Source organism: Magnolia sinica, chromosome 16, assembly GCF_029962835.1.
Source record: "Magnolia sinica isolate HGM2019 chromosome 16, MsV1, whole genome shotgun sequence".
Taxonomy (NCBI): Eukaryota; Viridiplantae; Streptophyta; class Magnoliopsida; order Magnoliales; family Magnoliaceae; genus Magnolia; species Magnolia sinica.
Genome location: NC_080588.1, coordinates 56284011 through 56303902, shown reverse-complemented (window position 1 = coordinate 56303902; position 19892 = coordinate 56284011). Strand labels below are relative to the sequence as shown.

Below are 19892 nucleotides of genomic sequence, written 5' to 3'. Positions count from 1 at the left end.
GAAAAGTTTTGTGGTAAGAGTTTTACCGACAAACCAAAGCCGTCGGGAATAATATTTTTACCGACGAAAAAAATTTCGTTGGTAAAACATAAGAAATTCATTAGGATTAATGATATAATTTTAACTTCAAAAAGTTTCCCACTGCCTTGAAAAGTTTTATCGATGAACTAAAGCCGTTGGGAAGAATGTTTTTACCGACGAAAAAATTTTCGTCGGTAAAACTCATGTTTTACTGACGAAAAATTTCATCGGGAATAAAAATATAATTTTTAACTTGGAAAAATTTCCTGCTGCCTTGAAAAGTTTCGCGGTAAGAGTTGCATCGACGAACCAAAGCCGTTGGGAATAATATTTTTTACCGACGAAAAACAATTCGTCGGTAAAAACGTTTTTTCCCGACGGATGAAAACCGTTGGTAATGTTTTTTACCGACCAACAGAAACCGTCAGTAAAGGTAGTATGTTTGTGTGTGTGTGTGTGTGTGTGTGTGTGTGTGTGTGTGTGTGTATTAAGTTTTTCTATCATATGTGTGGAAATGTTTTTATATATATAATTACAAGGTAATATTTAAATGATTTGTAATATCACATGAAAAAGAATATTGAGAAGTTTAGAAATTTTGACTATATTTGAGAAAAATTTTGAGAACAAAATGATGCTTTTGAAGAAAAAAATTGAAAATTTCAAATTTTTGAGAAAAAATTAAAATATGAGAATTTTTTTGAGATTTTGAAAATAAAAATTCAAAATTAGTATTTTAATTTTTTAAAAATATTTTATAATAAAAATGATATTTTGTTAAAAGAGTAAAAAAAATATACATTTTGAAAAAAAATGTTATTTTTAAATGGAAATTGAAATTTATCTGTGAAAAATAAAATTATTAAATTATTAGGCACATCCACTAATTGAACCTTTAATCATTTTTGGACAATCTAATCAGTTCAGATTGAAGAGTAAATAACTTCAGATGTTTAAATCAAATTTCACTGAAATTGTTGATCAATCTTATATGCCCAATATCTTTCTCATATGTAGCCTGATTGAGGCGAGTAACTAGTCAAATTGAGAGTATTGATTAGTAAAATAGAGTGAATGGACCAGACATGTAAAATGGGCCAAATATTCTGGTTAAAATTGTGACCCAACTTACATCATGAGAACCTAAGAATTGATGTTAATAAGTTTTGTGGGCCCCATCATGATGTATGTCGAACATCAACACCGTGGATTTCATGTGCCCCCTTTAGGTTATGAGATATCTCAAAAATCATCTCTATACGAAACTCAAGTGGGCCATACCATCCAAAACTATGTGAAGACATCCTAAAAAATATTAAAGCACTTGGTGGGGCCCACGAGTTTTGGATGCGGTTGAAACTTGGTCGACCCCTCATCCAAGTGGGACACACACATTGAGTGGGTTGGATATGTGAATCACATTTAGGCAGGCCCAATATATGATTATGAATGTTTTAAGGAAACCCTTCTCCACTACATTTAGGTGAGTTACTCGTTACCCTTACCAGAGTAAACTCTGTGAGGTCCATTGTTATTTATTTATTTTATCCACTCCATTCATCCATGTTAACAGATAATTTGAGGTCTAAAGAACAAAAAGGAAGCATATCCAAAGCTCAAGTGGACCACACCACAGGAAATAATGTGACTGAACCTCTACCATTTAAAATTTCTTGGAGGCCATAGAAGTTTTGGATCAAACTGATGTTTGCGTTTTCTATTCATTCATATATTTTTGATATTATGAACATGTAACATCTCAGAAAAATCCATACAAAGACCCGAGTACCACCTCAGGCAGAAATCGCTAAGGACTGAATCCTTTAGAAATTAGACGAAAATTAATTAAGTACTAAACTGAATTAAATGGCGAATTAGCTTGAACCACTTTCTATACGAACTGCAAGACCCAAAACTATTAGAATCACTAACTTAACATTTCTTAAAAACCTAGGATCAATCTCAAAACCCAATTGCTCTCGAGAGCACATTGAAACTCTATATCGGGCTTGGACCGCACGTTGAAAGTCTGATGATTGCAAATAGGGTTTTTAGTGATGAAAATTTTTTTCGTTGCTAAAAGTGACTTTCAGCAACGAAATAAATTTTCGTCGCTAAAAGACTTTTAGCGACGAAAATATTCGTCGCTATAGGCTCAAACCATTTCTTGGACGATTACTTTTAGCTACGAAGATTTTCGTAGCTAAAAATCGTGTATGGGGCTTTTAGCGACGAAACAATTCGTCACTAAAAGTAATTTCCCGCTTTTTAAAAAATTTTCCATCTAAGATTTTTAGCGACAAATATTTTCGTTTCTAAGACTTTCATCATTAAAAGTGGTGTATTCCAGGTTGAAAAAGGTGGCCCTAACTTTTAGCGACGAAACGAAAACTTTCGTTGCTAAAAGTATTCTGTATTGCAAGTAATTTATAGAAGAGTTTTAGCGACAAATATTTTCGTCGCTAAAAATGAAGAGTCTGCTTTTAGCAACGAAAACTTTCGTCGTTAAAAGTGTCCAGTTTCAAAATTTTGGCCCTGACTTTTAGCAACGAACCAAGACCGTCGCTAATAATTTTCCCACTTTATTAAAAATTTTCCCGCTAAAAGTTTTAGCAACGAATATTTTCGTCGCTAAAAGAGTTGTGTATTTCGGTTTGAAAATGTTGGCCCTGCTTTTAGCGACGAAAAGTTGCGTCGCTAAAAGTAATTTCCCGCTTTTAAAAAAATTTTCCCTCTAAGAGTTTTAGCAACGAATATTTTCGTCGCAAAAAAACAGAAATTTACTAAAAGTGTTATGTATTTCGGTTAGTTTACTTTTGGCCCTGACTTTTAATGACAAACCAAAACCGTCGCTAATAATATTTTTAGCGATAAAAATGTTCGTCGCTGAAAGTAATGTTGCTTTTGAAGAAAAAATAGGAAATTTGAAATTTTTGAGAAAAAAATTATAATATGAGAAATTTTTTGAGATTTTTAAAATAAAAATTCTAAATTTGTATTTTAATTTTTTTTGAAATATTTTATAATAAAAATGATATTTTATTAAAAGAGTAAAAAAATATACATTTTGGAAAAAATGTTATTTTTAAATGTAAATTGAAATTTATCTGTGAAAAATAAAATTACTAAATTATTAGGGAGATCCACTAATTGAACCTTTAATCAACTCTTTTTGGACAATTTAATCAGTTCAGATTGAACAGTAAATAACTTCAGATGTTTAAATCAAATTCACCAATTTCTCCCAAATTGGATCACTTGCTCTCAAATTTTGAAATCGAACGTTCAAATCCTTGATTTTGTTGGAAAAACATGAAGAATCAAGCATTTCTCACCTATTGGCAGTAATTTGGTACGATTTGAACAAAAAAATGGAGCAAAATGCAAAAATATGACAATGTTTGAGAAAAACTTTAAAAACAAAATGATGCTTTTGGAAAAAAAAATCAACATTTTGAAATTTTTGAGGAAAAAAAAATAAAATATGAGAAAAATTTTTAGATTTTGAAAATAAAAATTCAGAATTTGTATTTTTAATTTTTTTTTTGAAATATATTATAATAAAACATCATGGTGATCCATGGGTTTACCATATCCCGGGACAAATTCATCGGGTTTGTTTGGCTCATTTGGCATATCATGGGATTTTACCATCCCATCCCTCCTAATCCATCTTAATCTGCTTGGCCAAACAGGCCCTGAATGTATTTGGTCTATCCATGTCATCCATCCATTTTTCTGTCTAATTTAAGGAGTTGAGCCCAAAAGATCAAGTGGATCATATCACTGGAAACAATGGGGATAATAATTTCCACCGTAAAAACCTTTCTAGGCCCCACAGTGATGTTTATTTGTCATCCAACCTAGTTCATAAGATCATACAGACATAGATGAAGTTAAAACACAAATATAAGCTTGATCCAAAACTTCTAGGGCTCCCAAGAATTTTTCAAATGTAGATGTTCAATTCAATTGTATCCTGTTGTGTGGTCCTTATGAACATTGGATATGCCTCATTTTTAGTCTCAATCCAAAAATTTATCTGTTAAAATTAATAGATGGAGAGGATAAACTACATAAATTATAGTGGACCTCACAGAGTTTACTCGTAGTGAGTTACTTACTACGCAATCCACTTCAATGGTAATAAGCTATATGGGCCCATAGAAGAGTTCAAAAATTAAGCAGATCTAAAATTCAAGTGGGCCACACGTCAGACAAAACAGCCGGGATGGAACATCCACCATTGGAAACTTGGTAGGACATCGGGATGATATTTGTGCCCATGGTTTTATTCGTGTGGTGATAACCTTATTAACGGTTGAGATGGTGTATAAATATCATAATGGGTTCTAGGAAGTCTCAATGGTGGACGTTTCCATTCTCAGTATTTCACTCGGAGTGGCCTAGCTTAGTTTTGAATCTGCCTAATTTTTAAACCCTGTCCCATTACGAGCTTGAGAAAATCATGAACAAAGTGGTTTTGTTACTGCATTTCTGTGGGCCCACATAGCTTCTAGTCACAAGAACTTCCCATGATGCATTTCGTCATCCATCCCTTGGCATGCATTTTGCAGTGAGGATTTTGACAACTCACGGTGCCCCTTATCAGCATACATTGTTGGGGTGGGTTTTCAATCCGTTTTGCTTCCTAAACTATGATCTCCCCTGTTTTTGTTATAATCATGCCATAGATGCTATGGTAGCAATGCTTCATTGTTGATCCTAACCTATCATGCTTGGATTCGAATATGAGCCATTTGATCTTTAGTTCTCAATGTTCTAAATTTTCTATCCTAGACAATCATTAGTTCAGTGAATGCTTCTTAGTATAGACTAGAATATGAATAATTTATTTCATCATCTAAGATGTATTTCGAGTTCCAAACCCATCCTCGATGGCTATGGTATGGTGGGCACCATTCTCTATCAAAACCTTTATAGCAACTGACGCAGGTATGGACGTGATGAGGTCGATCACTATCTTCCTCAAAGTGGATAATTATTCCAATTCCACAGAGCTTTTCTATATTCTTCATAAAGATTTCTCGAGTCCACGAGAAAAAATAGATATAAATTCTAGTAAATTCAAAAATAGCTTAATTGATGATAAAAAAAAATGGAATTACATGCGTTTTTAATTGTCACTTGCACAAATGTGATTCTTTACAATTATAAGCAAACCATGATAATCCTAACAAATGGATGAATCGAAATGTTGATTGGACCTATTTTTGCGTAAATGATCTTGACCGTCCATTTTTAATTCCATTTACCGAATGGTCAAATTTACTAAATCAGTGTGATATTTTCATGGTAGTTCTTGAAATATGGATTAGACCTGATGAACCGTATTGATCAATGGTTTGGACCGTCTAGGTTCTGAATAAAAATGGGAGCACTATAACTAATTGTGTTCGTAGGCACCGGAGCATTTCTAAATAAATAAATAAAAGAGTCCTTGTGGAGCAACAACATTTATGGGAGATGTGTTGGTGTTCCCTCACATAAAAATTTTTTTAAAAAAAAAAATAAAAAAAATTAGGGCTTGATACCAAAAATGAGAGGGATATAAATCTCAGGTGGACCAAACCACATGATAACAATAGTGATTAGATATCCACCATTAAAACCCTCCTAAGGTCCATTGTACTTTTTATTTGACATCAAATCTATTAATTAGGTCATACATGCCCAGATGAAGGGAAAAAATATCAGATTGATCCAAAACTGTATATGGCCCCCAAAAGTAACTTAGTGGTTGATGCTCATTCAACACTGTTTCCTATAATGTGGTCCAGTTGAGATTGGGATATACCTCATTTTTTGTCTCATACCATAAAATGATATGGAAAAATAGATGGACGGCAGGGATGAAACACATAAAACATCATGGGGCCCACACAACACCGACCACCAGCCATGGGCGTTGGTGTCAGCGCGAGTAGAGAGAGGGAGATATACTCTCCTCTCTCGGTCTCTCACTCTCTCTATCTCCTCTCTCTTGTGCACCCTCTCTCTCTCTCTCTCTCTCTCTCTCTCTCTCTCTCGGTCCCTCTCTCAACCGCGCCCTCTCTCTCTCTGTCTCTCTCGGTGCTCTCTCTCTCGTGCATCCTCTCTCTCTCTCTCTCTCTCGGTGGATCGGTGGACCGTAATCGGGTATCTCTCTCTCTCTCTCTCCCTCTCTCTGACCGTTCTCACTGTTGACGGAAATCCCTAATTTCTAGATTTGGGATTCGAAATCCCTAATTTCTGGATTTGGGATTTGAAATCCCTAATTTGCATGTATGGGATTCGGATTTGAGGATTCATAATCGAAAATCCCTGATTTTTTGCTTTTTTGGGGATTCATATCTGAAAATCCCTAATTAACAGATTTGGGGATTTTTTGGGGATTCATATCTGATTTTTTGTTGAATGCAATGGGGAATGTTCTGTTATAACTCAGAGTACAAGTAATGTTGTTGTTTTATTTTGATTTAAAATCTGGTTTCAATTTTAGATTTATATGTAATAGTGTATTACATTGTGTTTTTGGATTTTCGGTAATTGGCATTTTTTTTATACGAGGTTTGCCATCTCGTGCACAATATGAAAGGCGGATGTTGATGCAGCAGCAGTTAAAATAGCCATGGCTGGAGCTGGGTGTGAAAATGGTAGTAAAGTGGAACAGTAAGAAATGGCCTTCATATTGATATATTTAACATTGTTGCTTTGTGGAATAAAACTGCAAATCCTATATAAAAGAGAGGATATGTGGCTATTAGAGTCTTTTTTCTTCACTTTGAAACTGGACTTTATGGAGGATGCGTTTTTAAGGTTTCATTAGATTGGTCTTGGTCTAATCTTTCAATCATTCTCTAACTGTTAAAAGGAAATAAATTTCCATCTAGAGTTGGTTACGAGTGTAGTTTTCTATGTAACTGTTAAAAGGAAATCAATTTCCCCCTCTCTTTTGGTGACTCAAACAGAAGAAGCCATCTCATAATTGAGGTTTTGTTATAACCTGTGTTGTTTTCTAAGTGCACATGTTTTCATTAGTATATTTATATTTTTGCCAATCTGTATTTTCTTTTAAGCTTTAATTTCTCGGTATCTTATGCAGGTTGCTTCAGATCATTATGGTTATTCTGTTATTGTATTTGGTGAACTCATGGAATTCCATGAAACTGATTGAATGGAAGGAGCTTCTGTTGTTCATACAAGTCATGTTTCTGATTTTTTGGATGAATTGGGTGTGTGAAATTGCATGGAACTGATCAAATGAACATGGAACAATGAATGGCCTAGATGTTTAAACCACATCTCGTTGGGTCCGCTGTACAAAAAAAAAAAAAAAAGGTTTCAATGGATGTGCATCCACTCTTAACCATTGTTTATGTTGTTGCTCACCTAAGTTGTGGATTGGCCTCATTTTCAAGCCCATGGCTCACCATGAAAGGGTATATCTAATTCATGGGATAGGTGTCTTCAAATTTTGAGGATGTGTTGCAAGAAGAAAACCTTTACTTGATTACTGAGGTAAGTTGCTGATTTTTTATTTTTATTTTTCTGTTGATGAAGTATATTAAACAGCATGATTTAGGTCTTCATCAAGTTGCTGATACAGTTACATTTGTTGCCAGGCTATTATCATTTTGCAGAAATATTTTAGACCAATGAAATTTTAATATGACTGAAATGGACGGACAGCTGAAGGAAGCTGGTTGTCTTCATTTTCATTTTCTAAAATTTTGTTTGTCTTTTGCTTTTGAACATGCATAGAATCCTACAAGGAATTGGGAAAATACAGACCAATCTTAGACTTCTTAGTGACATTCTATTTGGTTGTAAACAGGGGCACCTTCTGTGATTTGAAGCTTCATCTCATCATCAATAATGCCAGGTTTTCTCTTTTAAGTCACTAGATAAAACCCAAGATTTCTGCACCCATATTCACTCTACAACCGTCATTACTGTCTGACTGTTGCACCCTTCGTGTATTCCAGATCATATAAATGATGGGCCACATTCAAATATTGCATCAATATAGCCTATCTAATGAGTATATTGTTGTAATTTTCTCCCCAAGTGATCTTTGAAATATGAACCACGTTTTTCACAGCTCATATGTTTAGACTGAGATGATAAATTGTAGGAAAATAAAGATGGTGTATGCAAACATTTCTTGTATATCAGTCCCTCGGGAGGACATGTTGCGAGGGAAGGTGGATTACCCTTGTGAGCTGACTTGGCATGATTTGATTGAGTCGCGTGTTGATGATAGAAATGGAAGAGTGGATTAGATGTGCCTTGGCCTCATCTAAGATGGTGCAACCCTTACCTTGAGGCCCACTTTGATGAATGTATTCATGATGCCCATCTATTTTGCTAGGTCATTTTAGCTCATGAGCTCATAAATGAGGTAGATTAAAATCTAAGGTGGACCACACTATAAGAAATAGTTGTGATTTAATATTGGACCATTAAAAACTTCCCAAGGCACACTGTAATGTTTATTTCTCTACCATTAAAAACTTCATAAGGCTTATCATAATGTTTATTTTCTATCTAATTTGTTAATATGGTCACAAAAATCCAGATGGAGGAAAAAAAACTAATATCAACTTCATCCAAAACTTTTGTGCCCTCCTTAGAAGTGTTTAATGGTCAATCACACCACTGTTTCCTATTATATGGTCCACCTGATATTTAAATTTATTTCATTTTCTGGGCTCATGCATTAAACTAATATGAAACAATGGATGGAAAAAATAGAGCATGGGATTGCCAGGTGATCAAGTCACCAAGGATAACTTTGGGTGACTTGACCTAACCTGACGTGAAAGGATTTGATTTGCCACATGTTTAGCTGAGTTTGTATTTGATCGAGCTTATCTTTATGGCACGGTTAGACAACTTGTTTGTCATGGACAATCCCATCCATCATTCCATTTGATTCATGGCCATTAAGGTAGCATTGGAGAGAAATCAGCCATTTTTAAATAAAATGAGTGAAAAAACGTGGCAAATCCAAATCGAAAGTGAACCATACATCATGAAACGGTGGTTATTGAATGCTTGTAGGCCGTAAACGTTTTGAATTTTAAATCTTGGTAGACATGGGCATTTGAGTGACTGACACAAGTATTTAAAACTTGGTTTGTTCATGTTTTGATTTTCTAAACATTGTTACTGTGTGATTGTGGAAAGGGAATTGCTAACTGTAATTAAGGAGAATTCCAGTGAAAGTTTGTTTGCTTTTATGATTCCTATTCTTACTTCCTCATTTATGAATAGTGTGAAAGATATTTGGATGATGTTTCAAATTGTAGCATGAGGATGTTTGTATGCTTCTATATTACAAAGAGTTTCCATAATGTTTGACTTGTATTAGTGATTTGGATGCAAGATGCCTATTCAAAGTTGAAGCAATCATTAAGAGTCTAGGCTCAAGGTTCCACAATGCTTACATGGATGCATGATATAATCTGCTTATCAGGTGCAAGACACTATATGGGTTGCCTTGTGTACAATTCGCGACGGTGCATAGATCTGATGGGCCACACATGTACATTAAATGCTTATTGTCCATTTCTTTTTCATTCCTGCTAGATTTGTGACTGACTTGATCTTGGACCCATCCATTTCTTTTGGATATTGTCTCCAACTTGAGAAAAGTAGAACTACCTAAATTTTGCACAAGAAGATTTAATCAATCTGGCACATCTAATAGAATTGTGGAAAGCTGGGATGTTACACGCATCTTTCATATTAGGATGTGCAACTACATGTGGACGGGCATGGCTCCAACTTGAAAAGCAGAACTGCCGAGATGCTCACAAGGTGTGGCATAGGACATCTTTTGTTGTACGATTATAACACATTATAGTTAGCTAACATGAATCGGCTCATCTTTCTTCCAGACCAGGCATGCATTATTCCACATCTTGTCAATTTTCTCTGTTTGGATGCATTGTGCTTGAGGGCACAATAGTTTAACTATAACTTGCATGAGTAGTGAACCCTTGGAACAATTTGTGATTTGTAATAATGGAAGATATATGAACAAATCTAACACTGAAAATAATTTTGATGGAGAATCTACATGTATGACCCTTAACATCTATGCATCTTATTTCTCTTCCATCTCAGGTTGGCATGACCAAGACAGACACTCAGACCCTTTCAGAAATTAATCCTGATGTTGTGCTTGAGGTAAGAATTCAACTAGGAATCTATTTATGTGGAAATTATTCGTTTATGGTCCTTGACTTGATTGTTTCAGATCTTTGCATATTGCTTGATGGTCATGTGTTGTTTATGCAGTCACAGGTCCCATGATCATGGTAGGATGTGTGCTTATGCTATTAATTGTGTTCCTATATAATGCGCATGCGTGGTTAGTTTCATGTGGATGCAGTGTCGCAATACTGAAGAATGTAGTGTAGTACCCATGGAAGGATCTTGGGAAGCAATCTTTAAGTGCTTACATTTAATAAAATGCACATTTAAGTTATTGATTATTGTGCTTACTGAAACACTAAAGATTTAAACTGAAGATACAATGGTAGTTCAACACCATTTAGCTATCAAATTGGCATTTAGCAAATAAAATGGCTAGAGGCCCGAATTCAATGAGCAATATCAGATTGTCAAGATCGCAGAATCAAGTGTGGATTTGGGCTACATTCAACAATGGGGCCTCAATTTGTTATTTTGTATGCTCTTTGTTTTTTTTAAAGGGTAATTTGTATTGTTTGGGGTTGCCAACTTGCCATGCATTTATGCCATATGGTGGATGAGAACCAGAGATTAAGAATTGTGCACTATTTGAATTCTAGCTCATGTTTTAATGGTAGCTACATTTTAGACAACAAATGCTACAAATGTCACACATTTGCTTGCTAAATGGGACTCAACAAATTTTATTTATTTTTACTTTTATTTGTAAATTATTCATTTATAAATGGAAAGGGTGAACTTGTGAACACATGGTAGTGACGTAGCATTAGCTAGCAGCTAGAGCCAGAATAGATTTTGGCATGAGTGTGGGAATGCTGAACGAGTGGCACAATTGGTGATATGTACCATATGCATATACTGTTTAATTTCCCCAGAAAACTGAAGCAAAACCTGCTCAATCTTAATTCTTTGCCAGGAATGAACTATCTATACCAAGTTTCAATTTTTATTTTTATTTTTTGTCTCACTTTATATCTTTGTACAGACTGGATAAAAACCAGAAAACTGAGTTGAAATGGATAACGTCCAATATGGAAGCCTAAAATTGAACCCTTATTGCATTTTTATCACTCTAGGCTACCTAGCCTTGAGAAATTCTAGAAATTCTATACTCCCATAAGTTCTGATTCAAAAACAGGCAGAAGACAGGTGGAGTTAATATGTCCATCTCATCTTTCAATCCAAATTGCAATTTTTTTTTTCATATTTCAGAAATAGGAAAATACTTGTTCTTTGGGTGTCTTTTCTAATACTTTCAGGTGCTTTCTTGTACTAGCCAAGAAATCAAGTGCATGAAGATTCAAGTACTAGAAATCAAGTAATGCTAGCAATGATCTGCAGATTTTCAATGCTGAGAACTTACAGAGAAACAGTAAAATCTACTATAGGTTCGTTTTCACAACCAAATTTAGGTGGATACCCTTTTTTGTTGGTGGATTGGTGGTGGCCTTTTTCATCAAGTTGGTGTCTACTTTGAGGCTAAATCATTTTTTGAGTTTTGCAATACTGACTAATCTGAGAAAACCTGAAGTTTCTGACATAAGTTTCTAATGTAGAGTTTGAGAACCAAAAATGTTAGAAATATGAAGAAATTCTATGTCCACATTAAGATGTTTCTTGTTACTTGATTTTTACAGGTTCATATGTATGTAGATTCTCTCAGGAAAAGGTTATAACTCGGTATCAGGTAACACCATTTTAAGCCAGGTTTTTTTTTTTCTTACCAAACACGCAAGGAACCCATCAGAACATGAACTCAATCCTCGTGTACTGTAGCATTGGACAACCACATGCATTATGACTCATCAGATGTATAGTTCTGGATTCACCATCCATAAACCATGTGTGCAGTTGAGTGGGAATGAAAGAGACTAATTAAGTCTTGCAATAATGTGAAGGTTCATGTAACTTAAACTTTGCAATCTATTCTTGGCTGTCATTGTCATAAGGCCATAAGATCGAAACATTTTAGCCCTATCTATTAGTTATTGCATGTTAAGGGTGTCTTCATGTGCAAATTTCTACACTTTGCTATATACCAAAATGTGAAGACTTCAGTTGCATTGTACTTAGTGCTCTTTGCCTCCCGATATAAAGCAATCGTTGTAATTTCTCCATTTCTCTGTGTGCTGTCTTCATTGTAACTTAGCTGCACTGGTCCTTTGCAATACTATTGTTTGGTTTTTGGCTTTTTGCTAATCCTTTGCTTTTGAGATGACTCAACATTGGGGAGATAAATGGACCCTCCTTGAAACTATAATGATAATTTGGTTTAAAAATCTCAACCATTTATTTTTATAAGCCGGCTTATTGTCATTTGGTCATGTTTCTATTCTTAATAACTTCTTTCAACTCTTTGTGATGTGATAAGATTGTTTGTGTTTGGATGAATGTACTTTTATGTTTGGATGGCTAGTTTGGGTTTATATGGATGTGAATGTGAATATGATGAAATATATTATATATCATGTGTATATAATATTCCAGCAATTTTGGAGTGAGTGAGAGACTTTTACCTACGAAAATTTTCGTAGGTAAAAGTTTTGTGCGTATTGTAAGCATTTTTAGCAACGAAAATTTTCGTCGCTAAAAGTTCGAACAAATATTTTTAGAAGCAAAAATTTTCGCTACTGAAAAGTCTTATAAGTTTTTTTAACGGCGAAAATTTTCGTCACTAAAAGTGGAACGAATATTTTTTAACAGCGAAAACTTTCGCTGCTAAAAGTTTTGTAAAGTTTTTTTAAGATATTTATGGCAGCGAAAAGTTTCGCTGCTAAAAGTCTTGTAAAATTTTTTTAGCGACGAAAATTTTCGTCGCTAAAAGTTGAACTTATATTTTTGGCAGCGAAAATTTTCGCTGCTAAAAGTCTTGTACAGTTTTTTTAGCGACGAAAATTTTCGTCGCTAAAAGTTTAAGGTATATTTTTGGCAGCGAAAATTTTTGCTGCTAAAAGTCTTGTGATATTTTTTTAGCGACGAAAATTTTCGTCGCTAAAAGTGGAACGTATATTTTTGGCAGCGAAAATTTTTGCTGCTAAAAGTCTTGTGATGTTTTTTTAGCGACAAAAATTTTTGTAGCTAAAAATATTGCCTTTGGCGACGATTCGAATTTTTCGTCGATAAAACCTTTCTACCTCGGTGTTTTAGCGACGAATTTAGCGACTTAACATTTCTTAAAAACCTAGGATCAATCTCAAAACCCAATTGCTCTCGGGAGCACATTGAAACTCTATATCGGGCTTGGACTGCACGTTGAAAGTCTGATGATTGCAAAACTAAAAGGTTATAACCACCTTAAGCATAACGGGAATCGAGTCCAAATAGTATCCAGAAATGCACAACTTGAGCCTGAAGTGAAGTGTGTGAGAAACGAGAATATCTTTAGAAAATGAACTCAAACTTGAGTGAATTGGGCCGTTCGCTTGCAGGACAAATTTAAGGTTTTAGACCGTCAGATTCTGACCCAACTACACCCTTAGATTAGGGAAATTTTCCTGCACCCATTGGTATACTTGTGGCCCTGATCGGGAGACGATGACCGTTGAACTGAAACAGGTCCTCCACGATTGATCCACTAATTCGATCGGACTAAAATCTTAACCTGGTGTAGATTCATTGTCAGGGAACTTTTTTCAGACCGTATGTGAGCAATGGACCTCCAGATGATCTCCGTTAGCCTGAAACAGCCACCCTTTGGCTATGCCCTAAGTATACCATAGCCTTGGGGCCATTTGGACCAGTTCTGGGCCTATATAAGAATCTTAACCCACCCCTCTCTCATTCCATACGAATTTTCCTAACCTTAGGGGAGAGAAGAGAGAAAAGTGATGAAAGGAGTGAGGAGAAGAGAGAGAGAGAGAGAGTTCAGGAGATCGTTACTGGGATTCATTCCCACTGCTCCTCGTGTTGAATCACCACCCCACCGTCACTACATCGTCGATTCTAACTTCGATTTGGGTAAAAAATCTTAACATAATTTTTTCCTTTATCACTTTCTTACTAAATTGATAACATTTAACCTTTCCAATTATAGTTAACTAGTTGTGAATTGTGATTTATGTTTCAAGTAATTCTTTCTCTCTCATTCTCTAACAACCTCCTAAGCTCCTAAAGAGAGCACCCAATGTCCAAGCTGTCCAAAAAAAAAATTACATTAACTTTTATTTTAATTTTAACAAACTTATATATTCAAACTTACAATCTACCTTTTTTAAACTTAACTTTAAATTTTCTAATACTTTCCTTTTATTTTAATCTCTCTAAATTAATGGTTTTTATTAACCCATTCAAACACCAAACAAACAACTTTAATCACATTATTTATTTATAATACAACCACTATTTCACCCTATTTTATTTAAAAAACCTTTAAATTTTTAAAACGAGAAGTTTAAAAAATAAAAACTTAATTTTAAATCAAAATTCCTCAATTTTACAATCTTTTTCCCAATACTTTTCCAATGACAATTCGAATAACACAAATTGAGGGTAATATGGTAAAATAATAAATGGACCACAGAAAATGGGCAAAATTTTTAAAATTTACCCAATTATTACACCCGGAACCTAAAATTAATTTAGTAAGTTTTTGGGGCCCATCATGATGTTTTATCAACTGATTTGATGTGTCCCCTTTTTAAGTCCAAAAATCAGTTATATATGTGAAATTCACAATAAAATTGTGAAAATTAAAAATAAAAATATTGGTGGGGCCCCTGATTTTAATCAAAATGGTCCGACCCCTTCGTGGGAACCCATAATATGGGTTAATATTAATACATTTAGGGGGCCCAATTTGATTAAAAGTTTTAAGGAAACCCCTTATTATTATAGGTGTGGAAAGTCTATTACTTTTCATAATTCGATTTTTCTGACATTTTAAGTATTAATAAAAATGGGGCAAGTAAGGTTAATGTAAATGGGGATTAAAATCCCCAAAAAAAACATTATAGAATTTGGTAAGGATTTTGTTTTTCCTTTATTCTATTTTTTATTTATCAACAGTTGGTGGCAAATAAACATTACGTTGGGCCCAGGAAGTTTTTAATGGAAATCATTATCTCCACTGTTTTGTGTGGCAGGTCCACTAGTTTTGGATTTACTAAAAATTTGGGATAACCCAACCTTATTTTTTCAATTATTTTTGAATTATCCAAAATAACAATTAAAGATTAAATGGACCACACCCAAAATAGCAGCGAGGATAATGATTCCCATCATTAAAGGACTGTTCATTTGTGTGGGCCCCACCTGATGTATGTGTTTAACCATGATCCTTTATTTTTAAAGATATCTTATGGCTGAGAAAAAATAGGCTACCCAATTTGAAATGGACCACATTCAAGTGTGTTGAATACTCAACCATTTAAAACTTGGGGCCATAAAATTTTGGTAAATGATTTTTGTTTTTCCCTTTCTTAGGCCTATAGACCTAAAAAACAGATTGATGCCAAATAAAAGATAAGGGCCTTAGAGGTTTTAATGAGGATATCCAATATATTTTTTATTGGTTGGACATATTTTTCCTCTCATTTTTGGGCCCCACTATTATGTGTTATATCCACATTCCATCCATTTGGAGAGTTTTTTAAAACCAAAGATTCCAAAGCCAAAAAGGGAAGTGGGGCAATGAACCCCCTTAAAAACTTTAAAGGCCCGAAAGTTTTAGACAAGCTAATATTTAGGTTTACATTATTTTGTCTTTTTAATTTTGAACAAGTTATTTCAAATAAAGATTATTTGGGGGTATATATTTAACTTTAATCACTTCCCCCTATTTTCTCTTAGGTATAATTTTTTTATTCCCATTCTTTTATGCCCTAAAAAATATCTCAAAATGGATGGATTTGGAACCCAATACTCATAAGTGTTTATAAGATCCTCAAATCTTTCTAGCATTGGAAGAATTTTTCTTCCTCTTTTTCTCTTGTGTTTTTCTCTTTCTTATTTGATGTATCTTCTTATTTTAGTGCTTGTCTTTCTTTCTTTCCCCCCCTTTTCCCCCCTTTTTTTGTTTGCTTCCTCTTGTGGTGTTTGAACCCCACCCATGATGCCCCTTTCTTTTTCTCTCTCCTCTAGAACTCGGGAATCATTCAATAGTGAGGACCTTCTTTTAATTAAAGATTTGGGTTTGGGGATTTAGGGTTTTGATTGGTTCTCAAGATTTTGAATTTTAGGGCGTGTTTTGGGGGTGGGATTAGAAGGGATTAGGTATGGAATTGATCTCCACATTAGGTGTGGCCACCAAGATTTGGATCTCCCTTTATTTTTTTGATCATTAAAATAACTTTAAAATGGGCAACAAGTTAATGACTACAAAGGTGGGCCCATCAATAAAACAAATTCCATAAATAACAAGGATGTTTGTTTTCCCATCTTTTTTTGAAAAAAATTGTTTCAATTAAACCCTCTTGGCCATTTTTATAATGGTATTTATTCAACTTTTTTTTATGCCTAGTTTTATTATTTTTTGTACCATTTTTTTAATTATAAATAGAAATTAAAATGATTTTTAAGGTTTTGAAAAAAATTGCAGGTTGTCCTACTAGTTAGATGCTTTTAGCCATGGTCCATGCAAAGTAGGACCAAATTAGGTGGATGGTCCCAATTAGGGACCCCTTCAATTTTGAATGGTCAACCATTCATGGCAATTTTATAAGGTGATTGTTTCCCTCATCTAAAAGCTAGACATACAGATTTCCAATACTAAAGTGGTTATTTTGAGGTTACATATTCATGGTTGGCACCGTAATTAATATTTTGGCCCACCTTGTAGATCAATCCATTAGAAATGGGAATCTTCCCTTGACCGTTTACAATGCCTTTATAAGGAAGTTTTAAAAAGCAAATTGACATACATGACTAAAAAGTTGGCATGATATGTTAATTTAACGTTAACCATTCCCACTAAATTGTTGAATTCCACTCAACTTTTATTTCATTTTGTCAAATAACTTGGTTTTGCATTGTCAAACCCATTTTACTTGTTTTTCCTTTTCATCCATTACCCATTTAAGTTGCAATTTCTCTTCTTTTCTCCTCTTCTCTAAGCATTTCCCTTTTCTTTCTTTAAACCTCTTGTTTCATTTTTCTTGTCCTTCGAATTTCTCCCCTTGGGCCTTTTCTTCATTTTTCGGTGTTGAAGCCAACCCATGCAGCTTTCTTCTTCCCATGAAAACTAAAGAATAAGTGAGGTAATCTCCCCCTTTTAAATCATTTGAATTTTTGAATTATTTAAAATTTTGAGCTGAGTGATCGATAGACCCTTTTCCTGATTTTTCTTATAAAAATCCATTTCCCATTTCGCTTCGATGAATCCTACTAAATCTTTTGTTTTGACCCCAAAATAGGACTGGACATAGCCTAATTTGACTTTCTAAGGTTCTCCATCTCCATGATTGAAATTAAAATAAAAAAAAAGAAGAGAGAATTTTGAAAAAAATAAAAATAAACTCAAATTCCAGCCTCCATGTTGTATTGGAATAAGATCATATTGAATTTTACAATTTCGTGTTGTTGAGTTGTATTGATGGAAGAATGAATTAATTTAGGCACACTCAAACTAGCTCTACATTGTTCCTTGGGGTATGTACAATGCTATCACCTATGTGAAGGAAACATACAACAACCCAATCATGATAGTATCTGAAAATGGTAAGAACGTCATCTTTAAAAAAACTAGATATTTGTTTATTGTAACAAAACAGAGACATACTCGAGTCTCTTTCTGATATGAAGGAGAAATTGGAAGGTAGGAGAAAAGAAGTTCTAAGCCGATTAAACTGTTTTTTAAGAATTGCTTTTAATGGACACCATTTTGAATAGAGGAAATACCAATGTTATAACTAATTTTACTAGGAAAAATTGTACATTTTACCCATTTTGTCCATAACTTGTTGCTTTGAAGGAATTAGTCCTTAATGCAACCCTCTCACATTTGAATTCAACATCTTGGTATAACAATCAAAATAACCAGTATATAAAGGAATCATGAATTCCCCTCAAATCTTCATTGGATTTTCTTGCTTTATTTACCTTTTTGTTGTTTTTAAATGTTTAGTCAAATTATAGCGACCTGTACCCGGAACATTCGGTGGACTTGAAAGGTGAGAACCTTTTGACCATGTGAATTTTCATTTTTATGGATAACATTAATGGTTGCCATTTGGTGGGTTTTTGATTTGCCGAAATTATAAAACTTGGATGTGGTAACTATCCGGTGTTAGCGGGGGTCCAAAGGTGGGAACCTCGTTATACCAGGAATGTCCTTTTTTTTGGGTGTGAATTTGGCAAGCTGTTTTATTAGTCGAAATTGTTATAGGCCTGTTAAAAACCTAAACCACACCTAAAATAATTATAAAATAAAATCATGTTCCCCCACTATGGTTTTATGAAACCATTTTTTTAGTCCAATATTTAATTCACATAACCTGACCAAGAAGGAATAAAACAAAATTAGGACAAAATTTTATGGCCCCAATTGGGTTTTAGGACTTGAGTTTGGTTCCCCAAAACCTAAACCTAAACCTTTCTCAAATAAAATTAATAAAAAACCTTAACCTTAACCTATAACCTAAAGCTTAACCTAAACCTTAACAACTATAACCTATAACTTAAATTAAACCTAAACCTAATCTCACCTCCTTAACCAAAACCTAAATTACTTAAATTTAAACCTAAACCTACACCTAATTAATCTCAACTCCTAAAAAATAAACTTAAATAAAAAAACCTAAACCCCCCAAACCCAAGATTTCCTCTAAACCTTAATTTTAAATTAAAGCTAAATATAACCAACCTAAACCTATAATTAACCTATAACTTAACCTAAACTTAAAACCAAATGTATTTCAAAACCTTAAACCTAAACCCAAACATTACCTAAACCTAAACAGAAACTTGAAAACCCAAACCTAAACCCGATCCCGAACTGAACCCATTTCCTAAACCTAAACCTTAACCATTCTCAATTCCCAAAACTAAACCTCTAATTATAACCTAAACCTAAACCTAAACCTAACCTAAATTAAAACCTAAACCTAAAACCTTAACCTCCTAAACCTAAAACCAAATGTATTCCCAAATCTTAACCTAAACCTACACCTTATCCAATTCTCAACTCTCAACTCCCTAAACAAAACCCAAACCTAAACCCTCTCCCTCGAACCCATTTCCTAAACCTAAACCTTAACCTATTCTAATTCCCTAAAACTATAACCTAAACTAAACCTAAACCCAAACCTATAACCTAAACCTAAACCTTAACCTAAACCTAAACCTAAAACCTAAATGCACTCTCAAATCCCAAAACCTAAACCTACACCTAATCCTAATCCAACTCCTTAACCTAAACTAAATTAAAACCCAAACCTAAACCTTAACCTATTCTCAATTCCCTAAACCTTAACCTATAACCTAACCTAAACCTAAACCTAAAACCTACACTTATAAACCTAAACCTATAACCTAAACTTTAACCTCAACCTAACTAAAACCTAAACCAAAACTTAAATGACCAAATACATAAACCAAACCTAAACCTAAACCTAAACCTACAACCAAACCTATAACCTCAACTTAACTAAACTTAAACCTAAACCTATAATTAAACTTGAAAATAAACACATACTTATAACCTAAACCTATTC

The 19892-nt window shown here is 34.0% G+C and overlaps 1 long non-coding RNA gene across 1 annotated transcript; it reads left to right on the top strand.

The window, feature by feature from the left end:
- Positions 1 to 9768: 9768 nt before the first annotated feature.
- LOC131229288 (uncharacterized) lies at positions 9769 to 11641 on the top strand. The gene is made up of 3 exons (XR_009163247.1): positions 9769 to 9846; positions 10156 to 10218; positions 11522 to 11641. It is a non-coding gene; the product is annotated as an uncharacterized LOC131229288 (long non-coding RNA).
- The last annotated feature ends 8251 nt before the right edge of the window (positions 11642 to 19892 follow it).